At 44.1% G+C, this 13,208-nt stretch overlaps 1 long non-coding RNA gene across 1 annotated transcript in view; it reads right to left on the bottom strand.

The window, feature by feature from the left end:
• Window positions 1-13,208, bottom strand: part of LOC146695153 (uncharacterized) — a 48,617-nt gene that overhangs the window by 806 nt on the left and 34,603 nt on the right. The window contains exons 2-3 of the long non-coding RNA XR_014923535.1: window positions 1,622-1,731; window positions 1,423-1,482 (exon numbers count right to left, since the gene is read on the bottom strand). This is a non-coding gene — a long non-coding RNA (uncharacterized LOC146695153). The remainder of the gene's footprint in view (window positions 1-1,422; window positions 1,483-1,621; window positions 1,732-13,208) is intronic.

The following is a 13,208-nucleotide window of genomic DNA, read 5'->3' as shown; positions in this document are numbered from 1 at the left end:
GGAAAAAGCTGAAAATTTAAATAGTTAAAAGTTGAAATGTGAATAGTTGGTTTTTTTATTATATGATTTATTTATTACATTTCATGTGGAGTGAATAAATAAAATTATATTTACGGTGGCCCCTAGAGACAAAGCATGTAAAAACTCCAAAACACGTAAAAACTCAGAAGCACATAAAAACTCAAAACATGTAGAAAAGACAAAAGAAGTGCTCCAGGATGCTGGGCGCAGTGTTGAGCTTTTGTTACCTAGAGGCTACACAAGCCAGCAAGTACCAACGACCGGATTTGGCGTGTGGTAGTAACAGGTAAATTAACATTTTTTAAATTATTTGAATATATATGAATGCTTGTGTATAAATACACAAACAATACACATATGCTTTCAATTGTGTAATTTAAGTGATCTAGGTAGCTCTGTTTTGGAAGTTCAGTTAACGCTAGAAATGTGTTTTGGAGTTTGTACGTGTTTTGTCTCTAAGGGCCACTGTATATATTTAAATATAAACATATATAAATAAAACCACTTTTTTTACATTAGTGATTCCTTTTGTGCATAATTTTATATTATTGTTAATAATAAATAAATTAAAGCAACAAAACAACCCGAAGAGCCGGTTCGGAGCCAAAAGAGTGAGCCGAGCCGGAAATCCCATCACTACAAGGGACTTTATGCAGCTATACCCTTAATGAGTACCATAGGAACTAGAAGAGTAAGCAACAGACCGGTGCTGTTAATAAAACACAATTGATTAACTGATCATCAGCAGGTGTAACCATCTGCACCTTCTGTTGCTTTGCCAGTATAGTGGTAAAAATGTACTTAAGTGTCTTTTCAAATCACAATTACATGTGATTCAAATTATTTGTAACTGGGTTGACCTCAAAAGGATTTTAGTGAGATATAAATCCTCACTAATGACTGTGATTTCATGCCTGAGGTGCAAACTTGTATTTTCTGATATATTTAAGTAATCCACTAGCAGAATAACTTAGACATACAATTACAGACATGCAATTATTATAGGTCAATTTTTTCAAGTTATGACCCAAAGGGCGCCCGACTGACAGAATTTCCCCGGTTGCCATTTAACATAACATTCATATTTTTGAATCGTGGGAAGTAGCCAGACCCTTTAGAACAAACATGTTTGTATTGCCAAATACATTTAGAATTGTTTCTGTTGGTCCCTACCAATACGTATTATTAGTATTATTATTATTAAAAAGCAATTATGTTGCTTTGCACCATTTGCTATAAATGGTTACTGAATACCAGATTATAAATAAGATTATTTAAAGCAATGCAACCACATAACAATGCACTTTTTCTTTTATGTTTTTTTTGTGATTATACTAAATTCTGGGAAAATGTTGCACAAAACATCAGTGGTATATTGCATAAATGCTTTCGTTTCTTTACCTTTTACCAGCATGAATTATTGGCCCTCAGTCCATGCTTTCCAATCTTGCAATCTTGTGCCTGGTAAAACAAAAAGTTGAAATAACTTGATGTTTTCATAAGAGCATGTGAGAAACAGTCTCACACACTTTAATACTTCATGCTACTTCCACTTTCAGTATTTCAATGCCAACTCTGGACACAGACAGGAGTAACTAACCTGCAGGTGATTGTTCATTTGACTGCTGCACTTCTCCTCACTGCCCTGTGTGATTCTTCCCAACATGGAGGTATAATCTTAGAACTTATTTTAGTGATGTGCTCCAGGGCCTGAAAAAGATAAATGAAGTGAAAAATAAAAGGTGACAGTCTTGGTGACGCACTGAACCACTCATGCTATAGTGGTCAGAATGAATAAATAGCCAGTTTTTCCATTTGCAGTAGTAGCTGACAGGAACATGACAAAATCATCTGTCCCTGTGTGTACATCTGATTATGCACTTGCATTTGGAGTTAGATTGTGTTCAGCTGAAAGTCCTTCACATACAGCACAGAAAGAGATTTGGTGGTTGCAAGAAATTAAAGAACACGTAGTGCTTCTCATACTGGTGTCATGAAAGAACAGCTCGATTTTTTTCTTGGTATTTGCTACTCTCTTACGAGAGCATTCTGTATACCCAACCTCTTCACACACACACACACACCTGTACTTGGTGCAAGTTCCCCAATGAAATGCCTTCCTTGTACTTGAAGAAAAACTTTAAAGTAGCTGATATTTCTTTCTAGCTTGCATTCATATGAGTATAGATCTCTGCAGAGCCATACATCTAAATATGTACAGCAGACAGACAAAGGGAAAATAATACAAAGGAGGAGGAAGTGTAAGAGAAAGGAGGAAGGAGGGGAGAGGGAGGGCAGGAGGAAATTGTGATTGCATTCATTTTGTAGTCAGATTTTTTTGTGTCTCTAAAAGGGGGAAGGAACCATCTCCATTTAGATTGCTTTCCCTGGTAACAAAGAGGACACACACACATGCAAATAAACTTATGCTGAGTTTCAGTCTTTTACCTCTGTTATACTGATCAAATGAAATACCAGAATACCTGTACAAAATGTTATGTTGCGGTAGGGGGGGGAAATCAAATGATAAACTGAATGCTGATTCTTCCCACACTAATATGTTGGTGATTTTTGTGAACTATAGCATAAACTTCTCATTGACTACAAAAATGAATCACAATGAAATAAAAAAAAAATCTCTCTCTTTCCCGTTTGACGCTGCGATGGACTGGCAACATGCTCGGCGTGGCCCCTGCCTTCGACCCAATGTCAGCCGCCCCAAATTATATATATATATATATATATCATATCATCATTACTTTTTCCATATGTTTTTGTATCATGTTCACAATAGAAAATTTTGGGTAAACTCACAGGTCATAACCAAATTGTTCCATAGGAACACTGAACAATTTAGGTTTCTCATGTGATACCATACACACATTGTTCAAGAGTTGTCCGCCATATTGGATCTGATTCAATCACCGGCTGCTATGGAAAAATCTGGAGGGTACTGGCTATAGATGGGTGAAACTGGTTGCAAAGAAGTTGCAATCAAGGTCACTGACTGGTCTGTAGGTCTGTATGAATGGCGGGGTGCGCCAATGGTTTAAGAAACAGGACCCTGAAGTAGACCCAGAGGAACACAAGGCGAGCCTTTATTGTGGCTGATAGCACAAGAAAAACATGAAACTAGGAAAACTAAGAAGACTATGAACACTGTGTTAACTAAATGATTATGAAACTCAGTGAAAAAATATGAAAAACTATGAGCACTGAGTAAACTAGGAATTCTATGAAACACAGTGACACAATGAGGAAAACCTATGAAGTCTCTGGTGTGGATAACAGACGACGTGGCAATAACTGAACAGAAACAGACTGACTAAAAACACACAAGGGTGATTAGGGGGAGTGAAAATACATGAGGAAACAGCTGATAAACATGAACCTAATGATGCTACAGGCGAAGTGAAACTAAACAAAATGAACAAAGAACACAAGACTCTTTCAAAATATAACAGGACACATGGAAAAAATATAATAATCAAAGTAAAAAACTAAAATACACAAAACACTGGGTCACAGACCTAGTACAGTGACAGTCAGCTTCCAGCGACCACTTGTAAGCAGTCGAGAAATACTTTTTTTTTCACGACTGATTTCACATTGTCACCTTGAATGGCACTTCTCCAACGCAGTCACGTCACGACAAAACCTCAAAAGATCTCATATGCTGTGTTTAACCTTTATTGTATTTCCGTGTGCAACCATCTTTGAAAGACTAAATAATAGTTTTAAGATCAAATAATGCATTCAGTGCAAACCAATAAATACCCTGTTAAACTTGTGTCCTTGCACATGGAATGCACCTCTAAAAGATGCAAAATCAGAAAATGAATAAATTAATCTAACCAATGTAGAGTTGTAGGTGAAATGAACAAAACAATACCTAAAAGTGTCATGATCATTTTAAAAATAAACAGACAAACAAATAGACACATTAAAGAAGCTAAAAATTCTGCATTTCTTCTTATATCATTCAGCCCTCACTCGCTTTAATCAAGTCGTCATGATTTCTAACGATTTCTTAATGAATTCTGTACAAAAAACTAAGCAAACCAAACCAAGAACTGACCTGGAGCGAGGTCTATGTTCCACTGACCTTCAAACAGACTAAAAGGATGTGGCGTGGACAATAACAAGCCTGACAATATTAATACATTATACCATTTGAATTTATAGTATACCCCCCAATGTTGTATGTTGCTATGTTACTTATCAATATGTTACTTACCATTCACCTGGTAAAGTTTGGTAAATGTAGAATACATTTCACTTGGAAGTCATGGTAATTTTTCTTTTTCTTTATGTAAAGTCTGACCTTTGTTCTTCATAGTTACTCTACAGTGATTCTTTAATATAAATACTTCAAAAGTTTAATTTGCCATTCTTCCACATAAATAAAATAGACTAGGTTATCAAAGTTTTTTTTTCTCTTCACTATCATCATTCCCCCACAGTCAAGCTTTCTTTTATTCAAGGTTTCATTAAAATAGTAAAATTGAGTTGTCAGTTGTCAGAACAGTAAAAAAGTGTCCAGTGTAACATCATTTAACTGAAGAATTAATTAACTCTCGCTGGCAGTATTTATAATATGTGAGGGCAGAGGGTTGGTCTGTAGTTTTTAAGTATCACAGAGTTCGTCTGCAGAATAATTCAGCTGTTGAATGAAGCCCTTTTTTCCCCTCTCAACCAATGTCGATGTGTGTTCAGGGTACAGAGTGATTGCAACGAGAAAGCTTGACCTGAAAACTGAAAGTAGGCAGAGAGCACTACAATTGCTAGTTAGTCTACACAGTAAAAGGCTGCAAAGTGAAAGAGAAGCAAATCCAGGGCTTTTCTTCTTTTCTTTATTTCAAAGTATACTGTCATGACATGGATTTGTGATTTTGCAGTTGCTAAAATTAAAGTTTTCATCATGTTCAAAACACATACCACAAAAATATAATTGTATTTAGATATAGAATTATGAGTTAAGGTATTATAATTTGAACCATCTGTCATGGTCCTGCGGCCATGACTCAGTGACTTTGTGTTTATGTTCTTTATTGTTATTATTCTCTTTATTATTCATGGGCTGTTTTGGGATGGTTTGTGTTTTGGGATTTTAGGTACTGGGTTCTGAGTTTGTGCTCCCTCTATTGGTCCCTGGTGTTAGTGTTCCCCTGTCTCGTCAGGTTAATCAGGTCCAGCTGTGTCTCCCACCTGTGTGTGATTTCCCAGTGTCTCTCTGTGTACTTATAGTGTGTGTTTGCCTCTGTTCCTCGTCGCGTCGTCTGTGTTCGTACCCGGTGAATTTCCCTGCGTGCTCTCCCTGCTGTTCTCCCTGCTGTTCTCCCTTCATGTTCAGGTTTGCCACTCCTTTGTGTAGTTTCTCCCAGTTTAGTTCGTCCTTAGTTCTGTTTGCCATCTCCACTTTATGTTCAGTATTGTCAATAAATCACCCTTCACGTCTGAAATAGTGCTGCGTTTGAGTCCTCCTTCCACTCTTCACACGGCTGCTGCCCCGAGCCGTGACAGTACGACGCGACCACAAGATGGACCCAGCAGCGCTTAATCCGTCCAGGGAGCTACGGGAGACGCTCATCGATGCCACACAGGAGCTGATCGACCTGTGGCTGGAAAGCCCGGGTGGCACGTCCCAGCGCGCTATAGAGAGGTGGCTACAGCGTCTGGTGACCGGTCTCCCATGGCTTCTGGACTCGCTCTGTTCGTGGGAGCGGGAGTTTCTCCTTTTGGACCTTGGACTTCACCCCCCGTCTGCATTTACTTTCGAGCAGCCCGAGGCGGTGAGTGAGTGGGATGCATTGGCTTCCCCAGATTCCGGGACTTTGTTTTCTGGGGCTATTCAGAGCGGGATGGGAGACTGTACGGGTCGCTTACCTACCTTCGTGGTAACAGATCCTTCGCAAGTGGGCGTGTACAAACCCTCTGTAAAACCGAGAGACTGTTTCTCTGCCGCCCCTTCTGAGCCAGGACTTTGTCGCCATTCTCCGGCTCAGTTCTGTGTCCAGCCACAAGCCTCCCAGTCTGTAGCTCAACCGCTAGCCTCCCCAAGGACACAATTACCTGTTCTGCCGCTGCTCCAGTTAGCCACTCAGCCACCACCACCGCTTGCATCACCGCAACCCGTAGTTCAGTTAATGGCTGAGTCACAATATTCACACTGTTTTTCCACCGCTGTTTCTAAGCAGGGAGATGAACTGTTTTACAACGGACCTGTTCCTCAAAAGCTGGCAACGTTAGAGACTGTTGCTCACTCCGGGGCTTCCCCAGAGGCTGGGTTACTGCCCTCAGCTTACTCTGGACCCCTGGAGGCCAAGATGCCAGCTGTGAACTGCACCGGGCTGTCACTGCCTGAGCAGGGTCAGTGCTCTGCGCAGCTGCAGCCCTCTGTATGTGTGCCAGAGGCCCACGTGCCTCTTGGTTTTGTTTCGTGTGTGCCAGAGGCCCACGTGCCTCCTAGTTTTGTTTCGTGTGTGCCAGAGGCCCACGTGCCTCCTAGTTTTGTTTCGTGTGTGCCAGAGGCCCACGTGCCTCCTAGTTTTGTTTCGTGTGTGCCAGAGGCCCACGTGCCTCCTAGTTTTGTTTCGTGTGTGCCAGAGGCCCACGTGCCTCCTAGTTTTGTTTCATGTGCGCCTGAGGCCCACGTGCCTCCTAGTTTTGTTTTGTGTGTGCCGGGGGCCCCGGTGCCCGCTGGTTCTGCGGCTGTTTTTGCTCGGCTGGGGGGCCCGAGGAGCCCGTCCAGCCTCCTGCTTCGCTAGCTGGGGGGCCCGAGGAGCCCGTCCGGCCTCATGCCACACCGGCTGCCGCGTCGGCTGGGGGGCCCGAGGAGCCCGTCTGGCCTCCTGTGGCTGCTTCTCCACCTGTGGCTGCAGCGCCGCCTCCTGCAGTACCACCACCGGCAGTGCTACCGCCTGCTACGGCCACACCTCAGCCTGAGGACGCATCCTCACCTGGCCCGGCTTCATCCTCGCCTGGTCCAGCTTCAGCTTCATCCACGCCTGGTCCGGCTTCAGCTTCATCCACGCCCGGTCCAGCTTCATCTTCGCCTGGCCCAGCTTCAGCTTCAGCCTCGCCTGGTCCAGCTTCAGCCTCGCCTGGTCCAGCTTCATCCTCGCCTGGTCCAGCTTCAGCTTCATCCTCGCCTGGTCCAGCTTCAGCTTCATCCACGCCTGGCCCGGTTTCATCCACGCCTGGCCCGGTTTCAGCCTCGCCTGGTCCAGCTTCAGCTTCTGCTTCAGCCTCGCCCGGCCCGGCTTCGGCTACAGCTTCGTCCTCGCCCGGCCCAGCTTCATCCTCGTCTGGTCCAGCCTTCGTGTCTGCATCCTCGTCTGGTCCAGCCTTCGTGTCTGCATCTTCAGCATCCGCACCATCGCCTGCAGCAGCGTCTTCAGCATCCGCTCCATCGCCTGCAGCAGCGTCTTCAGCATCCGCACCATCGCCTGCAGCAGCGTCTTCAGCATCTTCGCCCGCTGCGGCCCCGGCTTCCGTGCCTTCAGCCTCGCCTGGCCCAGCCTCGTTTGGGTCTGGAGCTAAACAGCCGTTTTCTAGACCGCTGGCTAGGCTACTGGCCGGGCGCCGTCGCCTGACTGGCCGCCGTTGCCTTCCGCACGGCCGGCCCCCGGACCGCCATCGCCTGAGCGGCCGCCGTTGCCTTCCGCACGGCCGGCCCCCGGACCGCCATCGCCTGAGCGGCCGCCGTTGCCTTCCGCACGGCCGGCCCCCGGACCCTCTTCGCCTGAGCGGCCGCCGTTGCCTTCCGCACGGCCGGCCCCCGGACCGCCATCGCCTGAGCGGCCGCCGTTGCCTTCCGCACGGCCGGCCCCCTGAACTTTTTGCGCGCCGTCACGGCCTTCTTCGTGGACGGCCTCCCGAACTCTTTACGCGCGTGTTCTCCCTGCTGTTCTCCCTTCATGTTCAGGTTTGCCACTCCTTTGTGTAGTTTCTCCCAGTTTAGTTCGTCCTTAGTTCTGTTTGCCATCTCCACTTTATGTTCAGTATTGTCAATAAATCATCCTTCACGTCTGAAATAGTGCTGCGTTTGAGTCCTCCTTCCACTCTTCACACGGCTGCTGCCCCGAGCCGTGACACCATCACTAGCAATTTTTTATTATTTGGTGACACTAAGGCTAAAATGTTGACTTTTGAAACATGTTGCAGCAGTACTTGTATACATTTATCTTTCATGTGACATTTAGGAAAATTTTATGACTGGGAATGAATCTGAATGACAAGATTTCTTGAATTTTGTACTTGCAACAGGAAGGGGAAATATTAGCATTCTTACACACCATGCTAGCATTAAAGTAAACTTGTCTACTAAACATCGGATTGTTCCTAGACTAGAATAACTGTACTTTTAAAAACAAACAAAACTGTGTAAGATATCATTCAGATACATTGTGAATGTAATTTAAAAACACCCGTTGTTATTATTGGGCAATAAATGGCATGCAATTGATTAAAATTGAGCTGTTAAGAGTTAAGGCTGATATACCCCAATGTCACAGTATATGAAACACAAAATGGAAAATTTTGTATTATTCATGCCATTTTCTGCAACCTTGGTGAATTACACAGTAAGCTGTTTTGTGGATAAAAGCCTGGATTGGTTACTTTATTTTTGTTATTCTTTCAGCATTTTATGAGGTCAATCCTTGAGAATCTAATCCAAAAATATTCTGATCATATGTTTCAAGTCATTACAGCTTTTCTTTTTAAACTGATATGTTCAGTTCCGTCAGTTCTGCCATCTGGATGGAGTTTCTAAAGGTACATATCAGCGAGAAAAGTATTAAATAATTTGGCAGTAGTATAATAGCGTGGGCCATTGTTGGATAATGAAATATCATGCTAACTGGTTTATTTGACGCAGCAAAAATCTTCACTGGCAGAATTTTATCTAGTTTGTGTAAACAGTTTGATCAATTTAAAAACCTTTGCAAAAACACAGAGCATCAAAATTCTGAATTACCGTGTTAACACAACCAATGGGACATCACGGAGAGGAAAGACTGGAGAGGTGACGAGATGAGAGGAAAAAGATGAGCGTGTTGAGAAGGGGATGAGAGAGGAGATATAATGATGCAAGTACCCGAGATAAGTGACTTCCATCTGAGGTTGGCAGGCCCTGAACGCACACACTGGCACACAAAACCTATGCACCGCCCTGCTGTGCAGAGCCCGTGTGCCACATGACAAATGTTCGCTCTTTTCTAAGCTTGTTTACAACACTGGCACTTTTCAATTAGCTGGGCAAATGGACACACATACACACACACAAATATGCACACGCATATATTAACATGCTGACAAAGAGGCAGACCACACAATAGCACCACAAACACACTGGAAGCCTATTTTTTAGAAGAGAAAGCTATCAGTTGAGGATATAAACAACAGAGGCAATAGCGCAAATGAGCTGCTGCAAACAAACGGACACACAAATTCCCTGAAAATCATCCAAATAAGGCACACACACACACACACACACACACACACAAAGGTTTTGTGTATCTGTGTGTGTAAATTCAGTTCAATTCAATTGAGTTCAGTTCAGTTCAATTGTTACCTCAACCGGATTTATATTGTAGGGTAAAGACCCTGCAATATAAAGAATGTTTTTTAAAGAGAAAAACCCAACAATCAAACAACCACCTATGAGCAAGCACTTGGGGACAGAGGGAACAAAAAACTCCTTTAACAGGGAGAAGCAGGCTCGGGACGGATGAGTCATCTACCATGACCAGTTGAGGGTGAGGGGAGAAAGAGACATGTCACAAATTCAAACTCATACGCACACTGATAGGTTTGTAGCATAAACCTATTCGCTGGAACGTTAAGGACAATCTGCTACGCAGCAAAAAGCAAGACTCAAGGCACCAAAGTTCTCTGGTTTACTCATGCATGAGGGAGACCTGGCTGGAGCCAAGCGTCGTTCCACCACTTGACCTCTGTCAGACTCTCAGCCAGGTTTCCCCACAGCACTCCTTTTATTGTGGTTACATGAATATGCATAGGGTCATTAACATATAGCATCTTACATAGGTATACATGTAAACAAAGAATACTGTGTGTGTGTGTGTGTGTGTGTGTGTGTGTGTGTGTGTGTGGTACTGCTGATCAAAGGGTCATATAACATGAAGGCAAACATCCTTGGTCAGGAAGAGGGTAGACCCCCCCCGGTGAGGAAGTCCAGCAGTTCATCTAAACAGAAAAGCACTTAGACTAGAACAGACGTAGCTACGTTAATCCTACCATAAAACAATGAAGACAAGGTACGACCTCTCCCGTGCTCCCAGGATGTGGGTGTGCATTCTAGTGTGGAATACACACCAAGCCTTTGCAGCCTGTTAAAGATCACACAACCTATCACTACACAATTGATTATACACCTCTAAGAATATATGGTTAAATATTTCCTAATACAAATGACAATAATAAAATCTAAACCCAACACACACACTTCCAAGTCCTTCTGTGTGAAGAACAAAAAGTCACACCATCCCACAATTACATGAATGAATTAGTGTGCCACAAAATAACACTGCATAGCAGTCATTTATGTGTGTGTGTGTGTGTGTGTGTGTGTGTGTGTGTGTGTGTGTGTGTGTGTGTGTGTGTGTGTGTTGCTGTGGGCATGTCATATATGGCCACGCAAAAGTTTAATATATGTAGACATATTGATGATTGAGGAGATCATTAAAGAAAGGATGACAGGCAGAACTTGGTTACTGCACGTGGCACGACATGATGGACGAAAAGGAAAAAATACTCTGTAATGATTTAAGGAAACTGCCTTGTTATTCAGCTGCCATTGTGTGATAGCAGCCTGTTCTTTCCTTTGTGTCTTTGTCTTTGTCTTTGTCATTGTCATTGAACACAACACACAAAGCCACAGTATGCATCTGTACTGTAGAAAACCCCTGTGATTTGTGTACATAGACTGTTCCACGGACCCCCTCTAACCACTGCTAAGATGGTACATTCCTCCCATCCCTTGTTTGTGTTTGCGCTGGTCCACCTTGATAGCGCTGGTGGAGCTGGGCTGTTGTACTGAACATGTGTAGTGCGTGTGCGTGAATGATAAGTAAGTGCCTTGTATTTGTTTGTTCTATGGTTGTAACTTATATACTTAGCTATGTACATTGGGTGATGCTTAGTAGAGTTTTACAGCTGTTCGTGTAGCCACGAGACACTGTATATTCACGCTGATTTGACCAAAATGGCGCTACCCTTGTGAACTGAGCTGCCCAAAGTAAAGATGGAGTCTATCCCTGTGCAGCAGCCCATTTGTGTCCACCAGGGGGTGGTGTTTAGTCATTTCTGTTCAACCCTTTCTGTATTATTTAGACCAGTTTGGTTGACTTTAATTGTTTGCTAATTGTAATTTCTGTTATTTTACAGAACCACACACACATATACATATACTCACACGAATTCACTTCTGGAGATGTTTGGATTAAAAGAACCCTAATTATCATTGCTGTGGACCCTCTCTTTCATCATATAAGTCACCTGTGCCTTCTGACCGAGGATAGGAAAATCCTGCTGTAATTTGCCAGTCTATTAAGCACACACATGTCCAGTTCAAGTGGTCCTTCGAGCCGGATTAATTACAGCATTTCCTAACATGGCGACATCCCGATATGATGAAGAACAACAAGGTGCCCGGCAAAGGAGACCACATAGGGCTCCAAGATATCTGGATGACTTCATCTGGACCTATCCCCCACAGCCGACTAACCCAGTTCCACCGAACACTAACGCAGCTACTCCAATACACCAAATCGCTGGCATCGATGGCTCACCAGAGATGGAGAGAATAAGGAGGATGGAGCAGTGTGTTACCCAGGTACAGGAGCAGATGAGGGAGATACAGAGCGCTATACAAGTGTCTTTGAACTTTGGCCAAAGAACCCCCCAAGTACAGTTACAAACCCAGGTCCGGAGCCATAGTATGCCTTTACTAACTGTGGATAATAATCCTACACAAGCTCCTCCTATGGGCGGACTAGAAAACATCCCTCCCATATCTCCAGTAATACCTAGCCCTCAGTTTCATACTGTACAGCAGACCTCCCCTTCCACAGCTCATCATGTTGATAACCCTCAAATATTACAGTCAACAGCTCCTACTCTCCCTGTTAACCGACCTATTCCTCAGCCCCCTCTATACGTCCACTCTTCCATGCCATCAGCTGCTCAGCCAACACCAGTGGTACCCCGGTCTGCATCTACAGCAACAGAACAGCCACATCCTCCCTGGTATCAGCAAAGAGACCTGAATTGGCAGTCATCAACCCCACAGTGGTCTGTGCCACACAGTGCTGCTCAGTTTAGTATCCCTGGCACTATGCAGTACCCTGTCACGCTGCCGCCTGGCATGCCCTCTCCAGGCTATCCGCTTTGGACTTCAGGCCCACCTCTCAGTCAGCCATACGTTACACCAGTGCTGCCACCTGCTGTTAGCTCACAGTATACCTATCAGCATCATGCTCCAGCTGCACCGCCACCTGTCAGTTCACAGCATGATGTAATTCAGAGCATCCCACAACACTCCTCATCTCTGCTTTCCTCTCAGAGACCGAACTTGATGGAGATGGCTATTTCCTCTTCTTATGGCATCCCAAAACCCAACCTGATCCGCTTCACCACAGGAAAAGAGAGTGATTTCCTGCTACTGAAGAAAGGTCTGGATGGAGTTTTGGGACCACACCCACACCTGTCTGAGGATTACAAATTCCAAGTACTTCTGGATCATCTAAAGTTTCCTCCTGCGTTTCAGCTTGCAAAGAGGTATGTGCATGACACTATGCCCTTCAGTAAAGCAATGCAGGCTCTACAGCAGCGCTATGGACAACCACGCCAATTAGTCCAAGGTGAAATTAACAACATTTTGAGAGCTCCCACAGTGAAAGCTGGAGATGCACAGGGGTTTGAAGACTGTGCTCTATCAGTTAGTAGTTTGGTGGGACTACTAAACTCCATGGAAGGAGCTGCTAAGAGCGAACTAGAGTGTGGTTCCCATGTGGACAGGCTTTTGAGTAAACTCCCCTTCTCCTATCAAGACAGTTTTGCTGAATATTGTCTTGCAAAGGGCATCTTGCAGAGTGACTCAGCTAACACCTATACTCTCCCTGACTTTGCACAGTGGTTGGAGAGGAAGTCACAGGCCATAC

Source organism: Copadichromis virginalis, linkage group LG13, assembly GCF_057382275.1.
Source record: "Copadichromis virginalis isolate Kocher_CV1m ecotype Utaka linkage group LG13, C_Virginalis_male_GT1.1, whole genome shotgun sequence".
In the NCBI taxonomy this organism is placed as follows: domain Eukaryota; kingdom Metazoa; phylum Chordata; class Actinopteri; order Cichliformes; family Cichlidae; genus Copadichromis; species Copadichromis virginalis.
Note: the sequence above shows the minus strand (reverse complement) of the source record. Positions and strands in the feature narration are given on the sequence as shown.